The sequence below is a fragment of the Euprymna scolopes genome, chromosome 21, assembly GCF_053919585.1.
Source record: "Euprymna scolopes isolate OS-2025 chromosome 21, ASM5391958v1, whole genome shotgun sequence".
NCBI lineage: Eukaryota > Metazoa > Mollusca > Cephalopoda > Sepiida > Sepiolidae > Euprymna > Euprymna scolopes.
The window spans coordinates 47,219,569-47,245,661 of NC_136502.1; the positions used below are offsets into that span (position 1 = coordinate 47,219,569).

The 26,093-nt window shown below is 35.9% G+C and overlaps 1 long non-coding RNA gene across 1 annotated transcript; it reads left to right on the forward strand.

The window, feature by feature from the left end:
• The first annotated feature begins 3,409 nt into the window (after positions 1-3,409).
• On the forward strand, positions 3,410-25,759 carry LOC145242230 (uncharacterized). The gene is made up of 2 exons (XR_013862673.1): positions 3,410-3,702; positions 22,707-25,759. It is a non-coding gene; the product is annotated as an uncharacterized LOC145242230 (long non-coding RNA).
• The last annotated feature ends 334 nt before the right edge of the window (positions 25,760-26,093 follow it).

Genomic DNA, 26,093 nt, shown 5'->3' on the forward strand with positions numbered 1-26,093 from the left:
AGAGCCATCCATCACAATTGATGCCAGCTGGGGATCAGAGCATTGATGATGTAAGGATAGGAGTTTGGTTTTGGATGCATTAAAGGTAACCAGCCACATCTTCCCCCACTGAACCACGCGCTCGAGATCAGAGGAGAGAGAATCAGAGAGAACTTTGTCATTTACAGTCTTTGATGTGTTGCCGTAGATGGTCGTGTCATCAGCATAGATGTCAACGAATGATTTAAGTATGTGTTTAGGGAGGTCATTGATGTAGATCAGGAAGAGAGTTGGGCCCAGGATTAACCCCTGAGGGACTCCAGCATTTATATTGCAGGCCTCTGATTTTTGTCCATCTACCACTTCTCTTATGAGACTATCGGAGAGAAATGATTTAATGATTGAGAAAACATTTCCAGTAATACCGTAGCTGGAAATCTTGTGAAGTAGACCCTTATGCCATACCTTGTCGAAGGCCTTTGATATGTCATGAGCAATTGCCCTAGAAAGAAAGCCTTTGTCAAGAGATTCACTAATCCTTCAGGATATAACCGTCAGCACATCTGCGGTAGATCTTGCAGAGCGGAAACCATATTGTGTGTCACTAAGAAGGTTATTCCTGCTGAGGTGGTTGACTATTTCTCTATTTAATATGGATTCCAGTAACTTACTCATAACACACAGGAGACTTATAGGTCTGTACTGAGAGGGAGATGACTTATCACCTGAATTCTTAAATACAGGGCAAACTGATGAGGTCTTCCAGGGAGTCGGAAAGCACTTCTCCTTAAGGCAGGGCTTAAATAGTTTCATAAGTATGGGAGCAAGTTTTGGTTGAAGCTTTTTTAACACTATAATTGGGATGCCATCAGGGCCAGTTGCTTTACTGGAATCAAGGTTCTTGATTAGCTTGGTGACCTCATGCACAGATATTTGTATGTTACCTAGCTTGTTCTGTGTTATAGGAGGAAATATGGGGAGTTGATGGCCTTCATCGCATAGGGTAGAATTAGCTGCAAAGTTCTTTGCAAATAGTTTGGCCTTGTCTGACGCTGACGAGATGACCTCTGGTCCATTGATAATGGTTGGGATAGAACGCACACTTCTCTTCAGGATCCTATTTGTTATTTGCCAAAACTGGTGGGATCCAAGCCGCTGATCAGCTACCTTGGATTTAACAGACTGGGCATATAGCTCTCTTGCATTTTTTATTACTCTTTTACAGTGGTTGCTGGCAGTCCTGAAAGCAGCTTTAGTCTCAGTGCATCTATTATGTTGGTAGCTATGGAAAAAGTGATTTCTGTGCGCGATAGCAGCAGCACATTTGGGCAGAACCATGGCTGGCTGTTAGGTTTTTGTTGGAATTTTTTGGATGGTATGAATTGGTCTATGCCTACAATTAACCATTCGGTCAGATCTGATACTATAGAGGACACTTCCTTTTTAAACATGGAGTGCAGAGGTAAATCAGATATGAATGTATGGAAGCTATCCCAGTCAGCCATAGAGTATCGGTATACAGTACGGTGGAGAGGTACGTCTGGGGGCTTCTTACATTTCGTTTTTATCTTAACTGATACGACGGAGTGGTTGGAGGATCCTAGAGGAGAATGAATGGAACATGAACATAGCTCAGGGGAAGTTGAGAGAAAAAGGTCTAAGAGGCTTGCATATTGACTGGGTGTATCGGGCACACGGGTGAGTTCGCGAACAATCTGAGTGAGGTCATAAACAATGGCAAAATCATGACAAAACCTCCCCCTCATAATCTGTCTTATTTGAATGGCCATTCCACGTTATGGACGTTGAAGTCATCACAGATGTGGATGTTAGCCGAGGGATGTGAAGATAGTATGTGGTCTATTTTCTCAGATATGCTCTTAAAGATAGTAACTCCGCTGTTGTGGGGCCTATAGAGGGCAAATATAAATGCAGTGGTGTTAGCAAGTGCAACCCTGAAGCACATATAGGGTAAATTAGGATCTTCTCTAGAGATATCCCTGCCACACGGGAAACCATCCTTAATGTAGGCACATATTCCATGCCCATGGCGATCTTGGGTGTCAGATTTAGCTGTTAAATTAGAGTATCCATTAATTATGAACTCATCTAGGGAAGTACGGTATAACTGGAAATCTTTTCTCAATTATTAAATCATTTCTCTCTGATAGGTTCATAAGAATAGTGGTCGATGGGCAGAAATCAGAGGCTCAGAGTATTAATGCTGGAGTCCCTCAGGAGTCCATCCTGGGCCCAACGATCTTCCTGATCTACATCAATGATCTCCCAAAAAACATACTTAAATCATTCATTGACATTTATGCTGATGACACGACCATCTATGGCAACACATCAAAGGCCGTAAATGACAAAGTTCTCTCTGATTCTCTCTCCTCTGATCTTGAACGTGTGGTACAATGGGGGAAGAGGTGGCTGGTTACTTTTAATGCATCTAAAACCAAGCTCCTATCTTTACATCATCAACGCTCTGATTCTCATCTGGCATCAATTGAAATGAATGGCTCTCATCTAGGGGAGGCTCCATGTTTTGATAAGCTTCTGGGATTGACCATTACTCCTGGCCTAAAATGGAGCATGTACATCAAGTCTGTTGTCAAGGTCGCTGGGAAAATGGTAGGATCCTTCTACCGCTCCAGAAGATATCTCACTGCTGATGTAATTCTCTATCTCTATAAAAGCCAAGTACGTCCAAAGATAGAGTACTGCTGCCACATCTGGGCAGGAGCTGCTAAAAACAGTCTATCCTGCCTTGACAGAGTACAAAATAGATTTTGTGGCTTAGTGGGGGATGCTCTTTTCTCTTCCCTGCAACCTCTATCTCACAGAAGAGATGTTGCGAACCTGTCTTTGTTTTATCGTTATTTCCATGGCAAGTGCTCATCTGAGCTCCAATCTCTGGTCCTCCCTCGCCAATTTTTCCCAAAAAACACCCGCTTAGCTGAAACCGCTGTCAATAATTTTCCCCATTCTTTATCTGTGCCTAAATCAAAACGTAGATTCCATGAACAAAGCTTCTTTCTTAGAACTGCACGCCTGTGGAACTCTCTTCCGTTTGCCTGTTTCCCACCTGACTACAACTTCCATGTCTTTAAATCCAACATAAACAAATTCCTGATAAACCGCCCCCTTAAGTAAGACACTTTATCAAATCTCCATTACTAATGATTACTACAACATTATCCCATTGATTACTGTACACGCAATAACCATTATCCCGAGTGGCTTCTGGGCCTTGATAAGTGGTGACTACCGTGTTAAGAAAAAAAAAATGACGGTAAGACTGCCTCGTATAGTCAATCTTTGGCTCAAATGGAATCAAAGAAATATTTCATTTTTTGTGTCTCTAATTGGTCAGTAATTCGCGTTTTCTGATCACGTGGTATGTCGCCTGCTACGTCCGCGTGGAGAACGCAGTTTTGTTTTTGTTCTTCGCAGAGCTTGCGTGTAGGCGTAATGGAAATTACGTGACTGAAATTTTAATGTGCGGCGAAATGCGCGCGCAATTGCACTTTTTTTTAACAGAGTAGATAATTAGATAATACAGTAATTGAGTGAGATCTGTTATATAACATATTCTTTTTTTTTTTTTTTTTGTAAATTACAAGATCGTATGCGGTCCATTGAGCGTGTTTGTAAGCGGCCCATTCAGGAATATACTCTAAAAATTTACACAACTTATGAGCAGAAATGCTGTAAAGGAAGGTATGTAATTAAATTGATTATGTTATATTCTCGTTTCATTTTTGTTTATTTATTTATTATCATGGTGTATTTTTGGTCTACGTATGCTTGTAATGTTTACATGGTGAGGTACCCACGTGATGACTTGTGTTAACAAACTGGTGTAAGGGAGATAATAAATAATCCTTCTGCGATTAACGAGAAAAATAAAAAAAATTGATAATAGCAAAATTAAAATTGTTGAAAACAAGGAAACCATTAGAACATTTGGTGCTAGTGCAGAGAGTGATCCGCGCTATTTTTTTAAATCGTATTTCCAAGTTTAATTAAAGTTTTATGATATGTTTTTTTATTCAATTGTAAGGTTGAAGGGGTTTGTAATACACATAGATTCGAAAAAGTTGTCAACAAACAAATATATAACAAATAAATGTTATCAAAGGCAAGATAAGTTACTTTTCTACCAAATTGGATACATTTTTCGTGTTTTTATTCAATGTAACATGTTTATTCAGCTCGAAAACCATACAGTGTTTACCGATGTATTGGAACATTCAAGATGGCGTCTGATTCTCTCTTTAACAGGGTAAGTTTGGGAAAAGGTGTTATAAATTAAAAAAAAAACGGTTAAAATACTGTTAAAACCTCGCTCAATATCTGTTACCGTGACATAGGTTGACATATATTCGGCGGGTTTTTAATAGTATTTTGTATAGTTTTTTATTTATAACACCTTTTTCCAAACTTACGGTGTTAAAGAGGGTGTGAGACAGACGCCATCTTGAATTTTCCAATACATCGGTAAACACTGTATGTTTTTCGAGCTGAATAAATATGTCACATTGAATAAAATCACAAAAACATATATCCAGTTTGGTAGAAAAGTAACGTATCTTGCCTTTGATAACATTTATTTGTTATATATTTGTTTTTTGACAACTTTTTCGAATCTGTGTACAGTAATACAAACCCCCATTCTTAACATGGGGAGGGTAGGTACAAAACACCCTCCCCTCCCCATGTTAAGAATGGATTTTTAAATAATAACGTTATTATTTACGTCTGGATCAGCAGTGCTGTACTGCTGTTGCTGTGCTGCTGCTGCGCCTGCACTAGTACCGAACATTTATTATTTATTATAATTACACATAAGTAAAATTAATGTTTACGCCGCTTCTTGAAAAAATTGGGTTAGTACTTGGTTAAGTTCCTTGCAGTTGAAATTTGAAAGATTATGGGGTAAAATCCCTTCAAAGCGTATTGAGGTTATATAAAGAAAATAAAGCTGTGTACGCATTACAAATGTTTCTTATGTTATATATTAGCACATTAGGGATCATTTCGAGTTAAAAGTTTATTTACTGTACCCATGTGAACTAGAAAAAAAATCATGATTAAAATGTTTATGTCTCGTGTAAAAAGCTAATGAAGAATATGAGATATGGTTGACGTTCACGTGACCAAAAAGTCAGATCAAGCATCCCGGAAAACGAAATGAGACCAAATTGAAAACTCGGAAATTTAAAATGCAAAAACTTTAATGGTTAATACTTTTAAAATAAATAATTTAAACAATTTTTTTTATTTTGGCTGACATACATGAGTGAGGTGAGGAGGCCCCTCAAGCAAAATACGCATCGGCTCCGATGTTGTACGCAGTTCGTTCGAGGGAGCATTCATTATTCCGAAAAGGACAGAAGTTTGGCGTGTGTGACCTTGTTTTTGTTTTTATTATTACTATTATTATTTTGGCTTGAACTTTGGTCTTTTCGGATTATTTTGTTATTTTTTTTATGGATATTTTTTACCGTGTTTTTTTTTTGGGGGGGGCGGGGTACTTTTTTGGCCGTATTTTTTGGGGGGGGGGGACATTTTAGTACTCATGCACTTATTGATTCGTGCTGAAATAATAACGTTATTATTTAAAAAGACATTTTTAACATAAGAAGGAAGGGTGTTTTCTGTACTTTAACCTTACAATTGAATAAAAAAAACATAAAACTTTCATTAAACTTGGAAATATGATTTTTAAAATAGCGTGGATCAGTAAGTGCATTTAGCACCGACATTTTTTCTTTTTACCGTGTATTTTAATGGATATTTGGGGGGGGGCGTGTTCTTTTTTTCTTTTGGATGGATATTTTTGTTTGACCGGTTTGGGGGTGGGGCGGAGATTATAGTTACAGGTAATTATTAACAGGAAAATTGATGCAATGCCAGATTAGCAGTTGTAGTGCGTGGGAATCAATAAATTCGATGAAATCCTTTGTTGCATCGCGTGCATTTATAAAACATAAAAACATTTGAAAAAAAAATTAATTAAAAAAAATTGTAAAAACAATTTTAAAAACAGTTGAAAAAATTAATTTAAAAAACATTTGAAAAAAAATAATTTAATTGTGTAAATTATTTTTCATGTTTTCTTTGTTGTTGCAATTCGGTACTAGTGCAAGTGCACTTATTGATCCGTGCTGAAATAATAACGTTATTATCTAAAAAGCCATTCTTAACATGGGGAGGATGTTGTGTGCCTATTCTATTACAATTGAATAAAAAAAAATATATATCATAAAACTTAAATTAAACTTGGAAATACGTTTTAAAAAATAAGTAAGTGCACCCATGCACTAGCACCATTTATTCTATATAAGTATAAAATAAGATTTGTTTAAATTGTTTCTTTTAGAATTTCTGAGTTGTCAGTTTGGTTTCATTTCGTTTTCCAGTATGATCGATCTGACTTTTTTATCTACAGAACGTCGACCATATGTCATATTCTTCATTAGCTTTTTACACATGGGTACAGTAAATAAACTTATAACTTGAAATGATCCCTAATGTACTAATGTATAACATAAGAAACAGAAAAGAAACATTTATAATGCGTATACAGCTTTATTTTCTCATATAACCTCAATACGCTTTGAAGGGATTTTACCGGAAAATGGGTAAAATTGAATTTTTCTTATGTTTTAAGTAGACAGTGCAGAATGCATGCACAATTATGTCCCTTGCGTATGAACTCTTCAGTGTCTGCTTAAAAACATCTAAGAAAAATCCAATTTTAACCGTTTTTCTCTATGAATAACTTTCGGCGCTGTTTTACAATTGGGTGCTTCTTCGGTTTATTGCCGAAATTGAAGACGCCATTTTTTTCCACGCACTTGCTAGTAAAATTTAAGGGATATATCATTATCTGGCCAAACGATTACTTCCGGAAAGGGAAATAATAAATTTATTATTTCCGGGAACGTTGTCCGGAAAGATTAAACTAAAATTATCATTTATTACTTCCAGAAACTTGGTAAACTGATATTACTGGAGAAAATGAATCTTGACAATATTAATCAAGAAGACATCTATTATTTTAGAGATAATAACATCAGGATAAAGTGTGTTTTCAAAACGAAAACATCACACTGGTCGGTTACCACGCCAGCTATGGGTTTTTGGGGGATATGAACCTGCCACAAGATCAGGTTTTCTGGTAACCGTTCCCCGTAGAGATGCAGGAACATTAATTCCAGTAATAAAGTGGTTCATAAGACCGGGAACGACAATCGTGTCAGATTGCTGGAAAGCCTATGACAATCTGGCTCAGGAAGGATTCCACCATTTGCGTGTGAATACTGTAGGGACCAGGATATATAAATCCTAATCCCGTTACAAAAGAAAATAATGAAACGAATGGAATGAAGGAAACAAAAACTCAATTGATGGAATAGATAAACGTGTCGTTTATTTACTGTTGAAAGAATGAATGTTTTAGATATAACACGTGTTCATGTCCGCGCAGGTGTAACCATCGTTTGTTGCGGGACTGGTGGTGTAGAAAGAAAAGGAAATGTGTATTCATCTCACTATCGTTTGTTCGTGCATGGGAAGAGAAGTGAGTAATATAGTAGAAATGAGAATGATAGTCCAGCGTGTAGACAAAGACAAAGGATAGAGGGTTGATATCAGTTAGCAGTCAGCTACGCGAAGGTATTCTCAGGGACAAGTTGTATATATATAGAGAAAAGGTGAGAATGTCAATCCAGTTCATGGAGAGAGAAAGCATATAAAGTGTACATACTGTCTGTTAGCTTGTGCCCCCTACATAGTAGCAGGGGATGTGACGCGCGCGGGCGCTCCGAAAGGGGGGGGGCGAATGGTCCGACGACCGCTCATCTCGAGACCTAAGTCGAAAAAGGCTGGAAACAGCTTGTCTCTTGCTTTTATACTTGTTTCCGGTGGTCTTTTGCGCATGTGTTGATTTCCTTTGAAAGGGGAAGTGACGTTGTCCATGTGTGAGTACATGTGTGTACGTTAGTGTGTGTGTGTGTATATACACGTGAATATGAGTGTATGTACGCGAATGTGAATATATGTACATGTGTGGACGTGCGGACGTGCGCGCATATGTTTGTGTGCATGTATGTATATGACAAGTAATATAGCTTGAAATGTGAACACGTGTTTTTGTGCAAGACTAGAAAAGGCTCGCACAATACTGAATCACCAGTATAACTTTGTGGACCCAATTACAAGTGCAACCACAAACCATGTTGAGCGTATGTGGCGTGAGGCAAAAACAAAGAAATAAACTAGAATGTGGAACTCACACGCATATGGTGGAATCATATCTAACCGAATTTATGTGGCGGCAAAAGTTTGGAGACAGTCCGCTAAGTATTTTAGAGTTGATTAAAGAACTGTACCCACTTCCCAGTTTAAAAAAAAAAAAAGACAAGAAAAAACACTTCCTCGTTAAAAAAAAAGAAAAAAAACAATCATTTAAATTAACTTTCCCGTTCTCATTAATTAAATCGAAACATTTCCAATTAAACAATTATATTTTTGTTATTTATTTGCATGAAAAGAAAAATTATTATTTCCCTTTCAGGAAGTAATCGTTTCGCCAGATAATGATATATCCTTTAAATTTTACTAGCAAGTGTGTGGGAAAAAAAATGGCGTCTTCAATTTCGGCAATAAACTGAATAAGCACCTACAATTGTTACTGTGTTAATAAAACAAGGATGAAACTTTTAAAACTGCGGCGAATTTTTTTCTTTTTTTTTCTTTCTTTACTGTAACAAAGCTTATAATATTAATAACACCAACATCTAGTTTTTAACATTATAAAAAATGGAAATGTGACGATAGTTGTAGACGGAATTGTAATTTTGGGTTTGTTTTACTGTACACATAGATTAGAAAAAGTTGGCAAAAAACAAATATATAACAAATAAATGTTATCAAAGGCAAGATAAGTTACTTTTCTACCTAACTGGATATATTTTTCGTGTTTTTATTCAATGTAACATGTTTATTCAGCTCGAAAAGCATACAGTGTTTACCGATGTATTGGAAAATTCAAGATGGCGCCTGACTTTCTCTTTAATACGGTAAGTTCAGGAAACGGTGTTATAAATAATAAACTAGACAAAATACTGTTAGAAATTCGCTCAATATATGTTACCGTGACATAAGTTGACACATATTCGGTGTTTTTAATAGTATTTTGTCTAGTTTATTATTTATAACACCTTTTCCCAAACTTACGATGTTAAAGAAAGTGTCGGGCGCCATTTTGAATGTTCCAATACATCGGTAAACACTGCATGTTTTTCGAGCTGAATAAACATGTTACATTGAATAAAAACACAAATGTATCCTGTTTGGTAGAAAAGTAACTTATCTTGCCTTTGATAATATTTATGTGTTATATATTTGTCTTTTGACAACTTTTTCGAATCTATGTGTACAGTAATACAAACCCCGTGCCGAAATAACGTTATTATTTAGAAAGCCATTCTTAATATGGGGAGGGGTAGCAGTGTCAGAAATTTCGTAAAGACTATTGAATAATTTCACCCGCTATCTTTCCAAGCTTATAACTCCTCGAAAAATGTAATTCAAGCCCTAATATTTTTTTTTTTTTCAGTTAAAGGAGCAAGGACCAAGGTTTCATTTAAAAAAAAAAAAAAGTGTTTTTTTTTTAAACGGTTTTAAACTTCAGACTTTACAGATAAATTTCTAAAAAAAAAAACAGTACTTTTTTTTGTTTTAAATTTGAATATATTATTTATTGATCCTTTATCTCCAATTTGTGATGTATAAAACTTTGGTATATAAATTATTTATTTACTTTTTAATAGACATTTGAAAATGGGGGGGGGCCTGAATTTAAAAAAAATCGTTTGTGTAAAATATTATATTCGGTTTATTGAAAAGAGCATAAAATTTCACATTGACTCTGAAAATATCGTAAAAATAGAATCAATAGAAAAATTTTGATAGATTTTTAAAGTTTAAAAATTGAAAAATACTGAACTCGTAACATTCAATTAATTTCATTACTATTTTTAAAAAAATATTTCTATTACTTTTTATACAACTTTAATAGTTTATTTTGGGAGTATAATCCATAAAGAAAATAAACAACTCATTTTTAAAAGAGAAATTACGAGTTTTTTTATATTTTATTTACAGTTTCGTGTTAGAGGTGTCAAAAATTCCTACAAAAATTTTGATACACTTAAGGGAGGGGAGGGTGTTCTGTACATATTCTGTACTTTAACCTTACAATTGAATAAAAAAAACATATGATAAAAGTTTAATTAAACTTGGAAATACGATTTTTAAAAATAGCACGGATCAGTAAGTGCATTAGCGCCTTTTTTTTTCATTTTTGTTTTATTAAAAAGTTTTGTTTGAAAAAAAAAAATTTGTCGCATTTAATCTCTTATTAAGTCATAAAAATGTAGAAAAAAGTTGCCCCAGCTTACAACTATCGTTGCATTTTCGTTTTTGTAATGTTAAAAACTAGATGTTGGTGTTATTAATATTATAAGCGTTGTTACAGTACCCCCCCCCCACCACAAAAAAAAAAGGCGTCTCAGCTTTAAAAGTTTCATCTTTGTTTTATTTAAGTTGCATTCTTGGTATTTTTTAAGGTTAAAGACTAATTTCTTAAAAACCTTACCATTGTTGCGGAGAGGCCTGAAGGTGGTTAGCCAACTGACCGTGCAACTAAATAAACATTAGACACAAGGACAAGGAAGAAAACAACAGAACAAAGAAGAATGACAAACTCGGGTAGTTTAGTTTAAAGACGAAGATTCGCCTTTTATTTAAGCAAACGAAAGGGTGGCAAATGCGAATTTTCTCACTGGGCGACGTTGGTCCGGGATCCGTCGCCGGTGTATTCTGTCAGGGGGATGCTTGTCGGTTCGCCGTAAGCTGGAATGCTGGGATGACGTCGGAGAAGTCGGCGTGGTAACTGGTGCGAGTGATTGGTCGACTTGGGTCCGACTGGGATAGTACTGATACGTTAGCCTCAGGTTATGAGAGGAACGGACGGACAATTGGCAACACTGAGGGTTCAGTATTCATTAGGTACAGACGGGCGCTCGGATCGGACAGTCACTGAGAAAGGTGTCAGTGTATGAGAGGTACGGACGAACGAATTGGCAACACTGAGGGTTCAGTGTTCATCAGGTACGGACGGGCGCTCGGATCGGACAGTCACTGAGAAAGATATCAGTGTATAAGAGGTACGGACGACATGGAGGACGGAGTCGTGGTGATGAGGTGGACTTCTACGGCGTGGAGACCGGAGCCACGGTAGTGGTGGTGGACTTCTACGGCGTGGAGACCGGAGCCACGGTAGTGGTGGTGGACTTCTACTGCGTGGAGACCGGAGCCACGGTAGTGGTGGTGGACTGGACTGCTACAGTGGAGAGACTGGAGTCACAGTAATTGCGCGAGCGTCGAACGGTTACTGCAGAGCTTTGCCGAGACCAAGCCGCCGAGCGGTGAAAATATCGCCGAAATATTCAGGGGGCTGCTAGTCACCGGGAGCGGGCAGGAAGTTGTTTCTATTTCTAAACAACAGTTAATATTAATTCTCGGATGTGTTCTTTACAAACAGTCGATGCTGAAGGAGTTCGTTGTTTGTATTTCACGAAGTTTTTCCAGGAAATTAAAGTTTGTTGTTTTTGTTTTTGTTGTAGAAAAGATGTCTTTTTTAAATTTCTTTTCTACAACGGGGCTCTGGAATCACATGACGGCCGCCGACATTACTGCTACTGCTGATTTCGGCGAAGGCCGTCAATGGCTGGTCGTCTGTTGTGCTGTTGTTGTTGTTGTTTACTTGCTACTGCTGATTTCGGAGGAGGCTGTTAATGGCTGGTCGTCTGTAGTGCTGTTGTTGTTTACTTGCTACTGCTGATTTCGGCGGAGGCTGTTAATGGCTGGTCGTCTGTTGTGCTGTCGTTGTTGTTGTTGTTGTTGTTAGCGGCCAAGCCGCGACACCATAACATTTAGTTTTTAATTAAAAAAAGAAAAAGTTGCCGAACTTCTTTTTTTAAATGTTTTCATCTAATGAAAATATCGTTAGATCTGTTGTAGAACCAATAGTAATACCCCCATGCAGTCTTCCTCCCACTCCTCTCCCATAACCCTACTTCCGGTTTCGGGCTCACCGCCAAGCAGTTCCGGTTTGTAAGACTAGAAAATAAACGCGTTTCATTCCAGTCTCTCAGCGTTCTAGTTAATCACTAATCATCAGCACATGTAAATAATACAACATGGTGTTAGAAGTGGTTAAATGTAACTAGATATCTACGGTTATAGTAGAGAAAAAAAAAATTTAAACAAAAAAGAGAAGAAAAAAACACGAAAACCAATCGACCCATCAGTCCACGTGCGAACGCGATGCAGGAACTCAAAAACGTTGTATCATCACGGTGTAAAGTGAACTAACGAAATACACACGTCAACTGAATAACTCAACAACAAGGAAATAAACGAAGTCACAGACTGAGGAATAAAAGTAATAAAAAAAAAACACAAATAAAGACAAGACACAACACAAGGTAGGCGATTCGCTATTGTTATTATTTTTTATAAAAGCAAACAAATACCGTACGCCAATCAGACACTTTAAAAAAAAAAAAGAAAAAAAAGTGAAGACAAGACATGACACAAGGTAGGCGATTCGTTATTGTTATTATTTTTTACAAAAGCAAACAAATACCATACGCCAATCAGACACTTTTATAAATCAAAAAAAAAATTCTTATTTCTTCAGATGCTAATTCCTTATCAACAATGGCTTGTCAAATACCGCCCCCTTCTATGGATTGGCAGAGTAATGATTTAGCAAAAGATTTTGATAAGTTCGTTCGACAGGTCATGTTGCACTTTAACGGACCCCTCAGGGATGTAAGTGAGGACGTAAAAGTTAATTATCTGTTATTGTGGTCAGGAATTGAAGGACAGGATCTGAGTGACACATTTCAGTTTGAGGAAAGTGAAACACGTAATGTAGAAAATTATATTAAGAAATTTTGTGCATATATAGAGCCAAGATCAAACTTCCGCGTCTCGAGGTATCAGCTTCTACAGTGTCGACAACAACCTGATGAACCAGCCAACGCATTTCTTAAACGATTAAGGCAGATATTGAAACAATGCGAGTACGAGTCCCCCGTTGAAAAAACTCTTCTGGTAGATATTTTCATTTTTGGACTGAACAATAAGTCCACACAAAAATCCTTACTTAAGGAAGGATATAATCTCAACATCGCAGAAGCACTACATGTTGCAGAGACAGAAGAAGCAACATTGAAACAGGTAGAGGCAATACAAAACACGCATAGTGTCCCACAATTTTCCGAGGAAAAACCACAAGATGCCCATGCAATAAAGGCTGGGAAAGAATATTATAACAAATGCTATTTTTGTGGGAAAAGCCATTACAGAGGCGAATGCCCAGCAAAAGGGAAAACTTGTGGGAAGTGCAGGAAGACGGGACATTTTGCAGTCGCTTGCCACACCAGAGACACAAAAGATTCAACTTGGAAACAAGACAGGCCCCCAAGAGCAACAAGAAACCCAAGAAACAGAAACGCCCATAATATTACAATGCAGAGCGATGAGGAAGATGACCACTCACCAACAGAGGTATATTTCCATACCATATCAGGGCCAAAAATAACAAAATCCCATGTCCCAGCAGATGCTAGAGAGGCATATGCAGACTTGAGAATAGGGAACAAAAAATCACAAATAAAAATAAATGCGAAGGTGGACACAGGAGCCATGAGCAACCTTATCCCATGGGAGTGTTACAAACAACTCAAACATGTGCAACTTCTAAACACTCCAATCAAACTATTTGCCTTCGGTGGTGTCCCAATCGACCAAGTGGGTATATGTCACCTAGGAGTCAGATATGGTGACAAATTGACGAGTGCCAACTTCCACGTGGTAAAAAGCAGGGGACCCGCACTACTTGGCCTCCAGACTTCTAGAAAACTGGGACTAGTTACCCTTAATTTTACAATAGGGACCAATACAGTGGAGCATGACCACACCGATTCAACTGCAGCAACGCATGCAAAACCAGAAGGAGACATGAAAGAAAGAAAGCGCGTACTGAGAGAGTTTTCTGACGTGTTCAAGGGCATTGGGTGCCTGCCAGGGGAGTACAGCATTAAGATTGACCCGTCAATACCTCCAGTAATACACTCACCCCGGCGGGTGCCAATAGCTTTAAAAGAGAAATTAAAAGCATAGCTAGACTCCCGTGTAGCCCAGGATATAATAACTCCCGTAACAAAACCAACATCCTGAGTCAACTCCTTTGTGTGTGTCACAAAACCCAATGGATCTGTCAGGCTATGCCTGGATCCTAAAGATCTAAACAAGGCGGTGTTGCAACCACATTTTGTCACACCGACATTTGAGGAAATCATCTCCAGACTCCATGGAGCAAAATGGTTCTCAATAGTCGACGTGAAATCTGGCTACTGGAACATGAAACTGGATAAGAAATCAAGAGAACTAACCACTTTCATCACCCCTGAAGGACGCTATATGTTCAAGCGCTTCCCAATGGGAGTTAAGAGCGCACAAGACGAATTTCAGCGAGCTATGTTTGATGCCTTTGGAGACATCAAGAATGTTCTCTCAATATCAGATGACACTGTTATTGTCGGATTTGAGGAGGATGGCAGCGATCATGACAAAGCGCTCAAGGAACTACTAGAAAGAGCTCGGTCTAAGAACTGCAAGTTCAACCCAGACAAATTAGTGGTCCGCGCACAAGAAATTTCTTTTTTTGGACATGTCATATCAAGGGATTGAGTGAAACCAGACCCAAAGAAGATAGAAGCGATCGTTCAGATGAAACTACCAAAAGATGAAAAACAACTAACAAGCTTTATTGGGCTAGCAAATTACTTGAACAAATTTTCACCACATCTGGCAATGCTGACCAAGCCGCTCCGAGACCTTCTGTCGACAAAAATGCAGTTCATCTGGACAGAACAGGAACAGATGGCATTCAACAACATAAAAGAGGAAATAGGAAAAGCAATTGTGCTCAAATATTTTGACCCAAAAGCGCCAATCAGTATACAAGTAGACGCACCATCAGCTGGACTGGGCGCAGCCCTCATTCAAAATGGAATGCCAGTCGCTCTAGCAAGCAAAACCCTGTCAGGGCCAGAAACAAGATACTCCAACATAGAACGTGAAATGCTAGCAGTGGTCTTTGGATTGGAGAAATTTCATCACTATGTATGGGGCCAAGCAGTGACAATACAAACAGACCACAAACCACTAGAATCAATAGCCTTAAAGAATCTGGCTAATGCACCACCAAGGCTAGCAAGAATGTTACTCAAAATCCAGGGCTATGACTTCACAGTTAAATACAATCCAGGAAAGTCTATCCCAATAGCCGACTGCATGTCCAGGGTATCACCAAGACCAGGGGAACCAATCAGAGATATAGACATCAACATACATCTACTTAACGCACACCTCAATGCATCTCCAACTCGCCTGCAAGATATCAAGGCAGAAACATTCAAGGACCCAGTACTACAAGAGCTCACCAACACCGTTACATCGGGATGGCCAGCAAATAGATCCAACTGCCACCCTCATATACAAGCTTTCTGGAACTATAGGGACGAAATTGGACTCCAGGATGGGATACTCCTTAAAGGCAATAAAATAATTATACCTCTCTCACTTCAATCAGACATCCTACAACAACTACATTCGTCCCACCAAGGGATAGAGAAAACACGTTTACTGGCTCGAACAGCAGTTTTCTGGGTCGGTATCAACAAAGACATAGAAGAACTAATTAGAGACTGTTCTACATGTCAGAAGTACCAACCCAGTATCCCATCAGAAACACTACACCAGCATGAAACCCCTTCTTACCCATGGCAGTATATCAGTACAGACATCTTTGCTATGGAATATAAGGAATTCTTACTAATGGGAGACCATTACAGCCGCAGCCCATTCATACGGCGTCTCCACTCCACCACATCAGCCGCAATAATTCGACAAATGAAACTCCTGTTTGAAGAACGTGGTGTCCCAGAGGTGGTATACAGTGACAATGGGCCACAGTATTCCAGTACAGAGTTTGCAGATTTTGCCAAATCCTACAACTTCAAGCACACTTCCTCGTCACCACACCACCCCCCGGTCAAATGGATTCGCAGAGAGGATGGTGGGTATCTGTAAAAAGCTATTGTTGAAAGCTCGAGAGACAAACACAGACAGTCACTTAGCAATGATGGCTTACAGGGCCGCTATCAGCTCAAATCAAATCCCCAGCAGAGTTACTGAATGGGAGACCCATGAGGACCCCACTGATATCGAAACAACAACTAGGAGATGAACAAACAAAGGTAGAGCTTGAGAAAAACAAAGAAGAAACAAAAAAATGGTACGACCGAAAGAATAGCCACCAACACACAGAGTTACAGACTGGTCAACAGGTTTATGTTCAAGACAAAAGAACCAGACTCTGGGAACCCGGAAAGATTGTACAGATTGCTGATGAGCCAAGGTCATACCAGGTGAAACTTGCAAGTGGTGTAATACATCATAGAAACAGACAGTCATTAAGGCCAACAAAGGGCAAGGCAGCCAATATGAAGTGTCAGCACCAACTGAAAACTTGTTGCAGAACACACAGAGTTCCTTATCTTCACAACGCTATTCCAGCACAAAACCCAAGGCAAACCGATGGTCACCTATTAACCATCCCAAGGACACATCCATCAGTTCCATCGACGCCTTCCAAACCACGCAGATCAAGCAGGCCGAGCAAACCTATACAGAGACTCGACCTGTGACACATAACAAACGATCTATTACCCCCTCCCCACAAACCGTCCCCAGACCATCACAACCCAATATACTTCTCCTTCAATAGAAAGGGAGATGTTGTAGAACCAATAGTAATACCCCCATCCAGTCTTCCTCCCACTCCTCTCGCATAACCCTACTTCCGGTTTCGGGCTCACCGCCAAGCAGTTCCGGTTTGTAAGACTAGAAAATAAACGCATTTCATTCCAGTCTCTCAGCGTTCTAGTTAATCACTAATCATCAGCACATGTAAATAAAACAACAAGATCATTGGTTTTTCTCTTAATAGTTATATAAACACTACTTTTTGTAGTATTAATGTTATCAAATTTGTTACGTTAAAAAATCCATCGCAGCTTTCTTTTTTTTATTTTTTAATGTTTTGATTTTAAAAATATCGCGTCCTAAATTATGAGATGAAAAAAATGAACGAATCTTTTAGTAAACGAGAGTTGTCTCCCTCTGAACAGTGACAAATTGTAAAACCGCCTAATTTCTACTCGATTAATTTTCGTAACTTTTGGGATATATTACTATTTTCGACATGAAAATTAACTTTTGGGATATGTTACTAAAAAAAAGTCGACCTATAGACTCTGTCTCAAAAGCAAGACTGGAGTTTAGGTAGGTGTGTCAGAAATTTCGTGAAAATAGTGAATAATTCCACCCCATCTTTCCAAGCTTATAACTCCTCGAAAAATGTAATTCAAGCCCTAATTTTTTTTTTTTTCAATTAAAGGAGCAAGGACCAAGGTTTCATTAAAAAAAAAAAAAAACGTGTTTTTTTTTTTTTTTTAAAAAGGTTTTAAACTTCGGACTTTACAGGTAAATTTCTAAAAAACAGATCTTTTTTTTGTTTTAAATTTGAATATATTATTTATTGACCTTTTCTCTTCAATTTGTGATATATAAGACTTTGGTACATTAATTAATTATTTACTTTTTAATAAATATTTCGAAATGAGAGGCGTGAATTATTCGACCCCCTATCTTTCCAAGCTTATAACTCCTCGAAAAATGTAATTCAAGCCTAATTTTTTTTCAATTAAAGGAGCAAGGACCAAGGTTCCATTAAAAAAATAAAAGATAAAACAAATAACGTGGTTTAAAAAAAAAGGTTTTAAACTTCAAACTTTACAGGTGAAATTCTAAAAACACTACTTGTTTTTTGCTTTAAATTTGAATATATTATTTATTGACCTTTTCTCTTCAATTTGTGACTAAATTAATTATTTACTTTTCGGTGAGTAAATTAATTATTTACTTTTTAATAGAAACTTGAAAATTGGAGGGAGTGAATTTAAAAAAAAACGTTTGTCTAAAATATTATATTCGGTTTATTGGAAAGAACATAAAATTTCACATTGACCCTGAAAATATCATAAAAATAGAATCAATAGAAAAATTTTGATAGATTTTTAAAGTTTAAAAATTGAAAAATATTGAGTTCGGAAAATTCATTACTGTTTAAAAAAAAAAAAATTTCTATTACTTTTAAAACAACTTTAATAGTTTATTTTGGAAGTATAATCCATAAAGAAAATAAATAATCCACTTTTAACAGAGAAACTACGAGATTTTTATATTTTATTTGCACTTTCGTGTTAGGGGTGTCAAAAATTCCTACAAAAATTCTGATACACCTAGAGTTTAGGTGGAAAAATACTCTCGATCCCTCTCGCATAAAAATAACTAAATTCCTGTAGTCACCTGTACGTTACCATGAAAACAATGTAAACAATTTTTTTTATAATTTTAAACAATGAATACCTTCTTTAATGATAAACAGAATTAATATAAATTATTAGAACATATATAAAAAAAATTAAACGATACAAATTTATTCATTCATTTTTGTCTCCATAAGATTTAGGATTTTCTATAAGAATATGCAAAGAATATTATAACATAAGTACCTGAATTTCAAATAATTCCATCTTTTATCTCAATATATAGATATCGCGTGGCGAAATTAAAAAATCCAAAATTTAATGTTATTTTTTAAAGAAACTACGGTAGCCTTTACAAGGCAAAATAAATTCATTTAGTCCTAACGTTTGTTTTGACGATTAAGTGAAGAATAGGGGTTTAATTTTTTTTCATGAACTAATATATATGTGTGTGTGTGTGTGTGTGTGTGTGTGTGTGTGTGTGTGTTGCCTGCATAACCCCCGAAGTTAAGCAATGAGACTGGCCAGTACCCAGTGGGTGACCATTTTGGGACTACTAGGCACCGTATGTGTTTCAGGCAACACCTGCATCTAGTATTACGCTTGGTGGTCTTGACCCTGTTTGCCTGTTTGCCATCAGGACCAAGTGTTTCTGAACGATAGTGTGGTAGATGCATGTATCAGGCTCCCCTAAATGGGGCACTCTGGATAAGCATAAATATGTCTAGAAAGCTTTATCCTTCATTGAACGAGGAAAGGATAGGTTAAGTGTAGCATCAGAACAGTTAGTACACTCTGATCTTAGTCCTCAAAACCAGTGATATTTGTGGTCTTCATCAACAACAATAGATGACATAACCGCCTCCCTCCTCCTTCTTCATTTGTGGTCACTTCTACCCTTAAAATATTTTTTAATGTAACCAAACACGCAAATACTCCTTTTTTTAATAATTGAATTAAATTATAATTCCAAACGCCATTTATGATGAAATACCTTCAATATTATTTTCGCTTTATATTTTTTCTTCACACTAATTTCTATCAAGATTAAAATTTTTCCTAGTAAATATCATGTAAATAAAAATAAACTAAAATTGCTTTTTTTCTGATATTTTTGTTTTCCATCAAGCATAAATTCTTTTATTTTCAAAAATTGAATATATTTTTAATTTCATGACTACAATCACTTTTCCCATTTGTAACCTGTGAACCATATACTTGTTCCATAGACCATATAAAACTGTTGTTTTTTTTTTGCATAAACCATATAAAATTGGTTTTCCCACAATTTTTTTATCACATAATTTGTGAAAAAGACTTTCAAAAATGATATTTGTAGGATAATTTTTTTTGTTGTTTAAACGAATAATAGTTAAAGGAAAGGAACAAAGCTTCTTTTTTTTTAAACCAGGATTTTTTTTGGGGGGGAACATATTTTCTCAGGAGGATGTATTTTCCTCAGACTGGTTGGCCCTAACATACATCATCATCCATAATGACACAGACTGATAATCCGGGTGCGCCAAGTTCGATTCCAGAAAACACTTTCACTAAAGGACATTGGCAACTTTCATGTGGTCCGTTCCTGTAAGTACCAGATATCCTTCTGAAAAAAAAAATTCTTAAAATAACAGGCTGAAACAAAGTGCAACTATAATCAAGGGTTAACTGTAATATTTGTACAACTTCAAGAAATGCTTCATTCCAACAATAACCATCTTAGAAGTTTTAAACGTGTCTTTGAAAATATTCAAAACTGAACAAATGTGTTTGAAAATCTATCAGGAAAAAATTTTCAGTTTGATTTCAATATGATCATTAAAGATAAATTTCATGAAATGAAAATAATCGCCTCAGTCAAAAGTAATTTAGTTGATGCTTTTTCTCCTACTTCTTTTCTTTATCCTGCATTTCACAACATAAAGTTCCGAAAATGAATTGCTTATGACCAAATGGGAATTATGTTTCTTCTTTCATTGACATAAATTCGACATATTTATTTTTCTAGATACACAATGTTTTACCAGAAAGACATTTTTCACAGTAATTATTTAGTAAAAGTCCATCAACAAGATAAAACTACTTTGGCTGCTGATCCAATTCAAAATTTAAGTTGCCTCTAGATTTAACAAACAAGGATAATCCAGTTTGTAATATATAGAAAAATGGGGTATGGTTGAACTACTAAAGTTATATGATTTCATTGTTTGAGATGAATACACCATGGCCCCCCCCCCCAAAAAAAAACTTTGAAACTTTAGATAAAGCATTAAAGAACATTAAATATAGTAATATTTTGATGAAAAATATCGCAATATGAATGTCAGGAGACTTTTGACAAATTCTACCTGTGCTTCTGAAAAACAGGTAAAAGACTAAACTCTCTATTAAATGTGTCAAGAGACTAATAAGTTAAACAGTTATGAAAGAAAGGTTGTCCCTAATGAAGACTGATATATTCACGTTAATACAATTTGTAATTTGATTGATTCGCTCTTGTAGCCACTATTTTACCAAAATAATTACTGTGAAAAATTTCTTTCTGGTAAAACATTGTGTATCTAGAAAAATAAATGTCGAATTTATGACAATGAAAGAAGAAACATAATTCCCATTTGGTCATAAGCAATTTATTTTCAGAACTTTATGTTGTGAAATGCAGGATAAAGAAAAGAAGTAGGAGAAAAAGAATCAACTATATTACTTTTGACTGAGGCGATTATTTTCCTTTAATGAAATTTATCCTTAATGATCATATTGAAATCAAACTGAAAATTCTTTCCTGATAGATTTTCAAACACATTTGTTCAGTTTTGAATATTTTCAAAGGCACGTTTAAAACTTCTAAGATGGTTCTTGTTAGAATGAAGCATTTCTTGAAGTTGTACAAATATTACAGTTAACCCTTGATTATAGTTGCACTTCAGCCTGTTATTTTTTCATATTTTTAATGAAATAGATTTACAAAAATTTATGTTTATTTTAACTGTAAAATATTCTAAATCACTCGCGCAGTGTTAATAAAAATGCTCGGGAAGGTGGAGTATCCCCTTAGGACGCTTTTTGTAAAAACTATAACAAACTAATATAGCTCAAAATAATCTCCTGTGTGTATACAATTTCTATGCCAATTTTAATTGCAATCTGTTCATTATTATTTGATTCTGTTTTAAAGGGTCTGAAAATAAAAGCCTGTTGACCCCCAAAATATATCTTGAACAAGTTGAAAATATTTCTTTACATAAGATTCAGTCATAAAATATTTTATAAATTCAATACACAATTTGTTACCAGAGAGAACACACAAACATTACACACACAAATACACACATGAATTGAGTTTTATATATAGTAATCTGAAGATGAAGCCTAATGGTTTTAAAGGTTGATACAAAAGTGCTCAGGAATTATAATTCCAGAGCATATCATTTTAAGAAACTGAACTCTCCATTTAAACATAACAAATTGAATTCTCCATTTTAAACATTGACCAAGTCAGTTTAAAAAAATTTCTGTTTATTTCAACTGTAAAATATTCTATAAGTCACTCACAAAAAATGCTCAGGAAGGTTTAATTACAAGTTCTTCATTATTATTGGATGCTGTTTTGAAAATAGGGGCCTGTTGACCCCAAAAATAGATCTTAATCAAGTTGAAAATAGCGTTAACTGTCTGAGGAGTATTTACATAGGATTCAGTCATAAAATATTTTAGAAATTCAATACACAATTTTTAACCATATAGAACACACAAACAATACACAGGCTCCTTCAGTCTTTTGCAGATTATGGATACCCACATAGTGGTGCCTGTGCATTAAATTTTTGTGGCAGGAGGTGCGCAAGCCTCTCCTGAGTTGACATTGTTAAATACCAGTGGCAAGTGGTATGTACAGGACGACTGGAAACAAATGCAGAGATAAACACAAACAATACACACATAAATTGAGTTTTATATATAGTAATCTGAAGATAAAACTCCAGAGCATGCCATTTTAAGTTAACTACACATAACAATCTGAACCCTCCATTTAAACATTGACCAAGTCAGTTTAAAAAAAACACTTTATGATTGAAAAATGTAGTGCTGAATTGATAGACTAAACATTTAAACAACAAAAACTTGTTAAATCTGAAAACATTTCTTGAAAATATAAAATGTATTTTTCCTTTCTGTTTCCAGGTTAGTGAAAAAAGATTTGTTATTGAAGAGTAAAGAATCTGACTCTGACAACTGTTCCGATTGAATTGAAACTGGAATCTTGAAAAACTGGTTTGCTTCATGATAAATTGCAAAAATGAGTGATGAAAAGTATCTTAAATGTGAAAATTGCAAGATGGAGTTTTTATGTCCTGTAAAGCTTAAAAATCACATGGAAGTAAATCATATGCAAGAAAAGCCGTTCATATGCGAAATCTGTGGACTAGGATGTAACTGTCATAATAGCTTGAATCAACACAAGAAAATCCACTCTGGGGAAAAGCTTTATGGGTGTCAGATTTGTACGTTAAAATTTGACGTACCATCAAATTTAATGGCTCATTTGCGCACACACATTGGTGAGAGACTCTTTATCTGTCAAATCTGTGGGTCAAGATTTAAAAAACGTTCATCTCTTAAAAGGCACAAGCAGATACACTCAGGAGAAAAACCATTTGCTTGTGAGATCTGCAAATCGGCATATTCTACAAAAGCTCATCTTAAAGAACACTATAATATACACACACAAGAAAGAGATTATCATTGCAAAATATGTGGGAAAGAATTTGGTTTCAGATCAAGTCTTTTTACGCATATAAAAACGCATACTGGAGAAAAAGCCTACAAGTGTGAAACGTGTGGTTCTAGATTCATAACCAATGCTCAGCTTCGAGATCACATTCGAACTCACACTGGTGAGAAACCATTTAATTGTGAAATATGCAAATCAGCATTTTCTCAAAGTTCTCACCTTAAACGACATATGAGACTACACACTGGAGAAAAACCATTTCAATGTGATTTTTGTGATAAGAAATATACTGATTCTTCACATCTTAGAAAACACATACAAACGCACATGCAATAGTCAATCTATTTCTGTATGTTTCTTAACTCTTTTAGATTGGGTTATTAATTTTTATTATTTGAATTATTCAGACTATTTTCATCTTACACAGAATTTCAAATGTAACCTTTTATTTAATTCATGGGGAGTAGTGAGCTCTCGTTTTACTAAGTGCTTTATCCACTATATCATTTAGTATAAATTGATTTGGAGTTACACTCTTCTGGAGGTTAAAGGTTCAATCCTTAAAGCAGACAACAAGACTTCTGCCCCATCATGACTGAATGAGAGCATGCTGCTACTGTGGATTAAATAATGGGTTCCGTTCAAAATTTTGTTCTGAGTCTCATATTCAATAGAAACACTCCTGAGATCAGTGGGTACTTTAAGCAAAACATTGTGCGAATAACACTAAAAAAAAGAAGAGTAATCTGAATGATCCAAATTAATCCAATGTTTTCAACTTGTTGTTAAAATATATATTTATCTATTTTAAAACTACTAAATGAAAAAGGACATTGAAAAATGTATGAACAACAATGTTTGATGATATTTTAAATATTATAAGACAAATATATAAGGAATCCTATTTTTGTCTTGAAAGAAAATGATAAAGCGACATATCAGACTACACATAGGAGAAAAAACATTCGATTCTGATTTTTGTAATAACAAATATTCCGATTCTTGACATCTTAACAGAACATTAAAAAACACATAATAGGAGAGAACTTGATTGCCTACTAAACTCTCGTGTGTGTTCAAGAAGCCTTTCAGTACGTCCTCTGGATTGTGGATGGGATCATCCCTTCTATTAATAGAGGACAGCTTTTAGGAACTCTTATATAAAAATATAAATAAAAACAAAAGTAAATACTGGCAGGCCGGCACTCACAACAAAAAGACCCCTCGACTCGTTTATATACAAGGTAGAAAGGTAATGGCATAAACCTTACTATCTTTGAAAATGGCACTTCAGATCAACCATAGCCAGCCATCAGACCTTAATGAAAGGAGTCTTGGCCGCCTATTACCATCATTTCTAGCAATAAAAAAAATAAAGATTAGGAGACTTAAAAAACGACCATGGACTGATTCTCAATAGAAGGTCCTCTGTTTTGTTACCATTATTCAAAATTTGTAAAGTGGAGCAAAACATTAGATGAAATTCTGGCCAAATGAAAGAAAAACTGTAGACTGTTTAGGATGTGATTAAAGACTTCTCATATCATTTCTGGATACTATTTTTACATTTTAGATCATGTAACTTCCGTCCTTGTTTAAGTTTTTGCAAGGATCCGTGGAGCGATGGAGAAAGGTGCTAATATTCAGTTCTAAGTGATATTTCTCTGAAGATTGATGGTTCAATCCTCAGTATGAGCGATACTAAGAATACAAATATGAATTACTCGATACTTCTACTTGTTCATCGATAATGGAATGGCAAGAAAGCTACAACAATGAATTAAATAAAAGGTTCTGTTCAAAATTCAATACAGATTCCCAAGTCAGAAAAGATGAAGAAATGTAATGTAATAATAACACCCAAGATGAGAACAGTAGTTCAGATCATACAAATTATCCTCATTTAAAAAATTGCAAAACACAAAACTCTTTTTGAGGGAGTTATTAAACTCTGAAAAAAATGGAATTCAATAAAACAGAATAAAAGCTTGGTAAACAATGATGATCCATTTAAATAGTGCCTTACATATTTGTTGACTTCTGTCTATCTCAGGAGATAATGGAGTTCTATTCCTCAGATTAGCCTGTTGCCAAAGTGCAGTATCTGCTGTGACTGTAAGCATATTCTGGATCAACAGGTTCTCTTGCAGATGTAGATGGTGTGTAGTTGGAAGAGTTTTGTTGCAGCGCTCTGTTGTTAGCTCTCTCTTCTCCCTCCACTGCATGTCTCTTCTCTTTTCTCCTTATTCTTCTTGAAGCATGCGCTTATAGCTCTTCTCAAATAACTTCAGTCTTCAGCAACGAACTCACAGCCTTTTGGGTCGAAGCCACTTGCCTTCTGTTATGATGTAATGTGTAGCGTGAGTATGCATGCACCGTATAGACTTAAAAATAATGTTGGAAATTGGCGCGTTTGTTCATTCGTTCTGTTTGTAGTCTGTTTATTATGCATCCCTACTGGTTGTATTTTATGTTGAATAAAACCTTTTTGTTCATTTAAAAAGGTCTTCATTTTTATTACAATTTATCCAACATAAAAAAAAAGCAGTAACAGTAACAACGGATACAATTTTGAAACCTAATAAATTTGAAGGATCGTCAGAAACAACCGCTGACGAATGGAATCACTGGTATTGTACCCTCATCGATTTTATTTACTCTCTGACAGCCACTCATCCTGAAAATTCTCAGAATAAGCTAAGTATACTTATTTATTATATATCACCTAAAGTATATTCCCTGATATCAAACTTTATAACATTCAAGAAAGCTATTAGTATTCTTCAATCTACTTACGCCAAACCAGTTCTGTTTTTGCTCGTCACCAACTCACTACT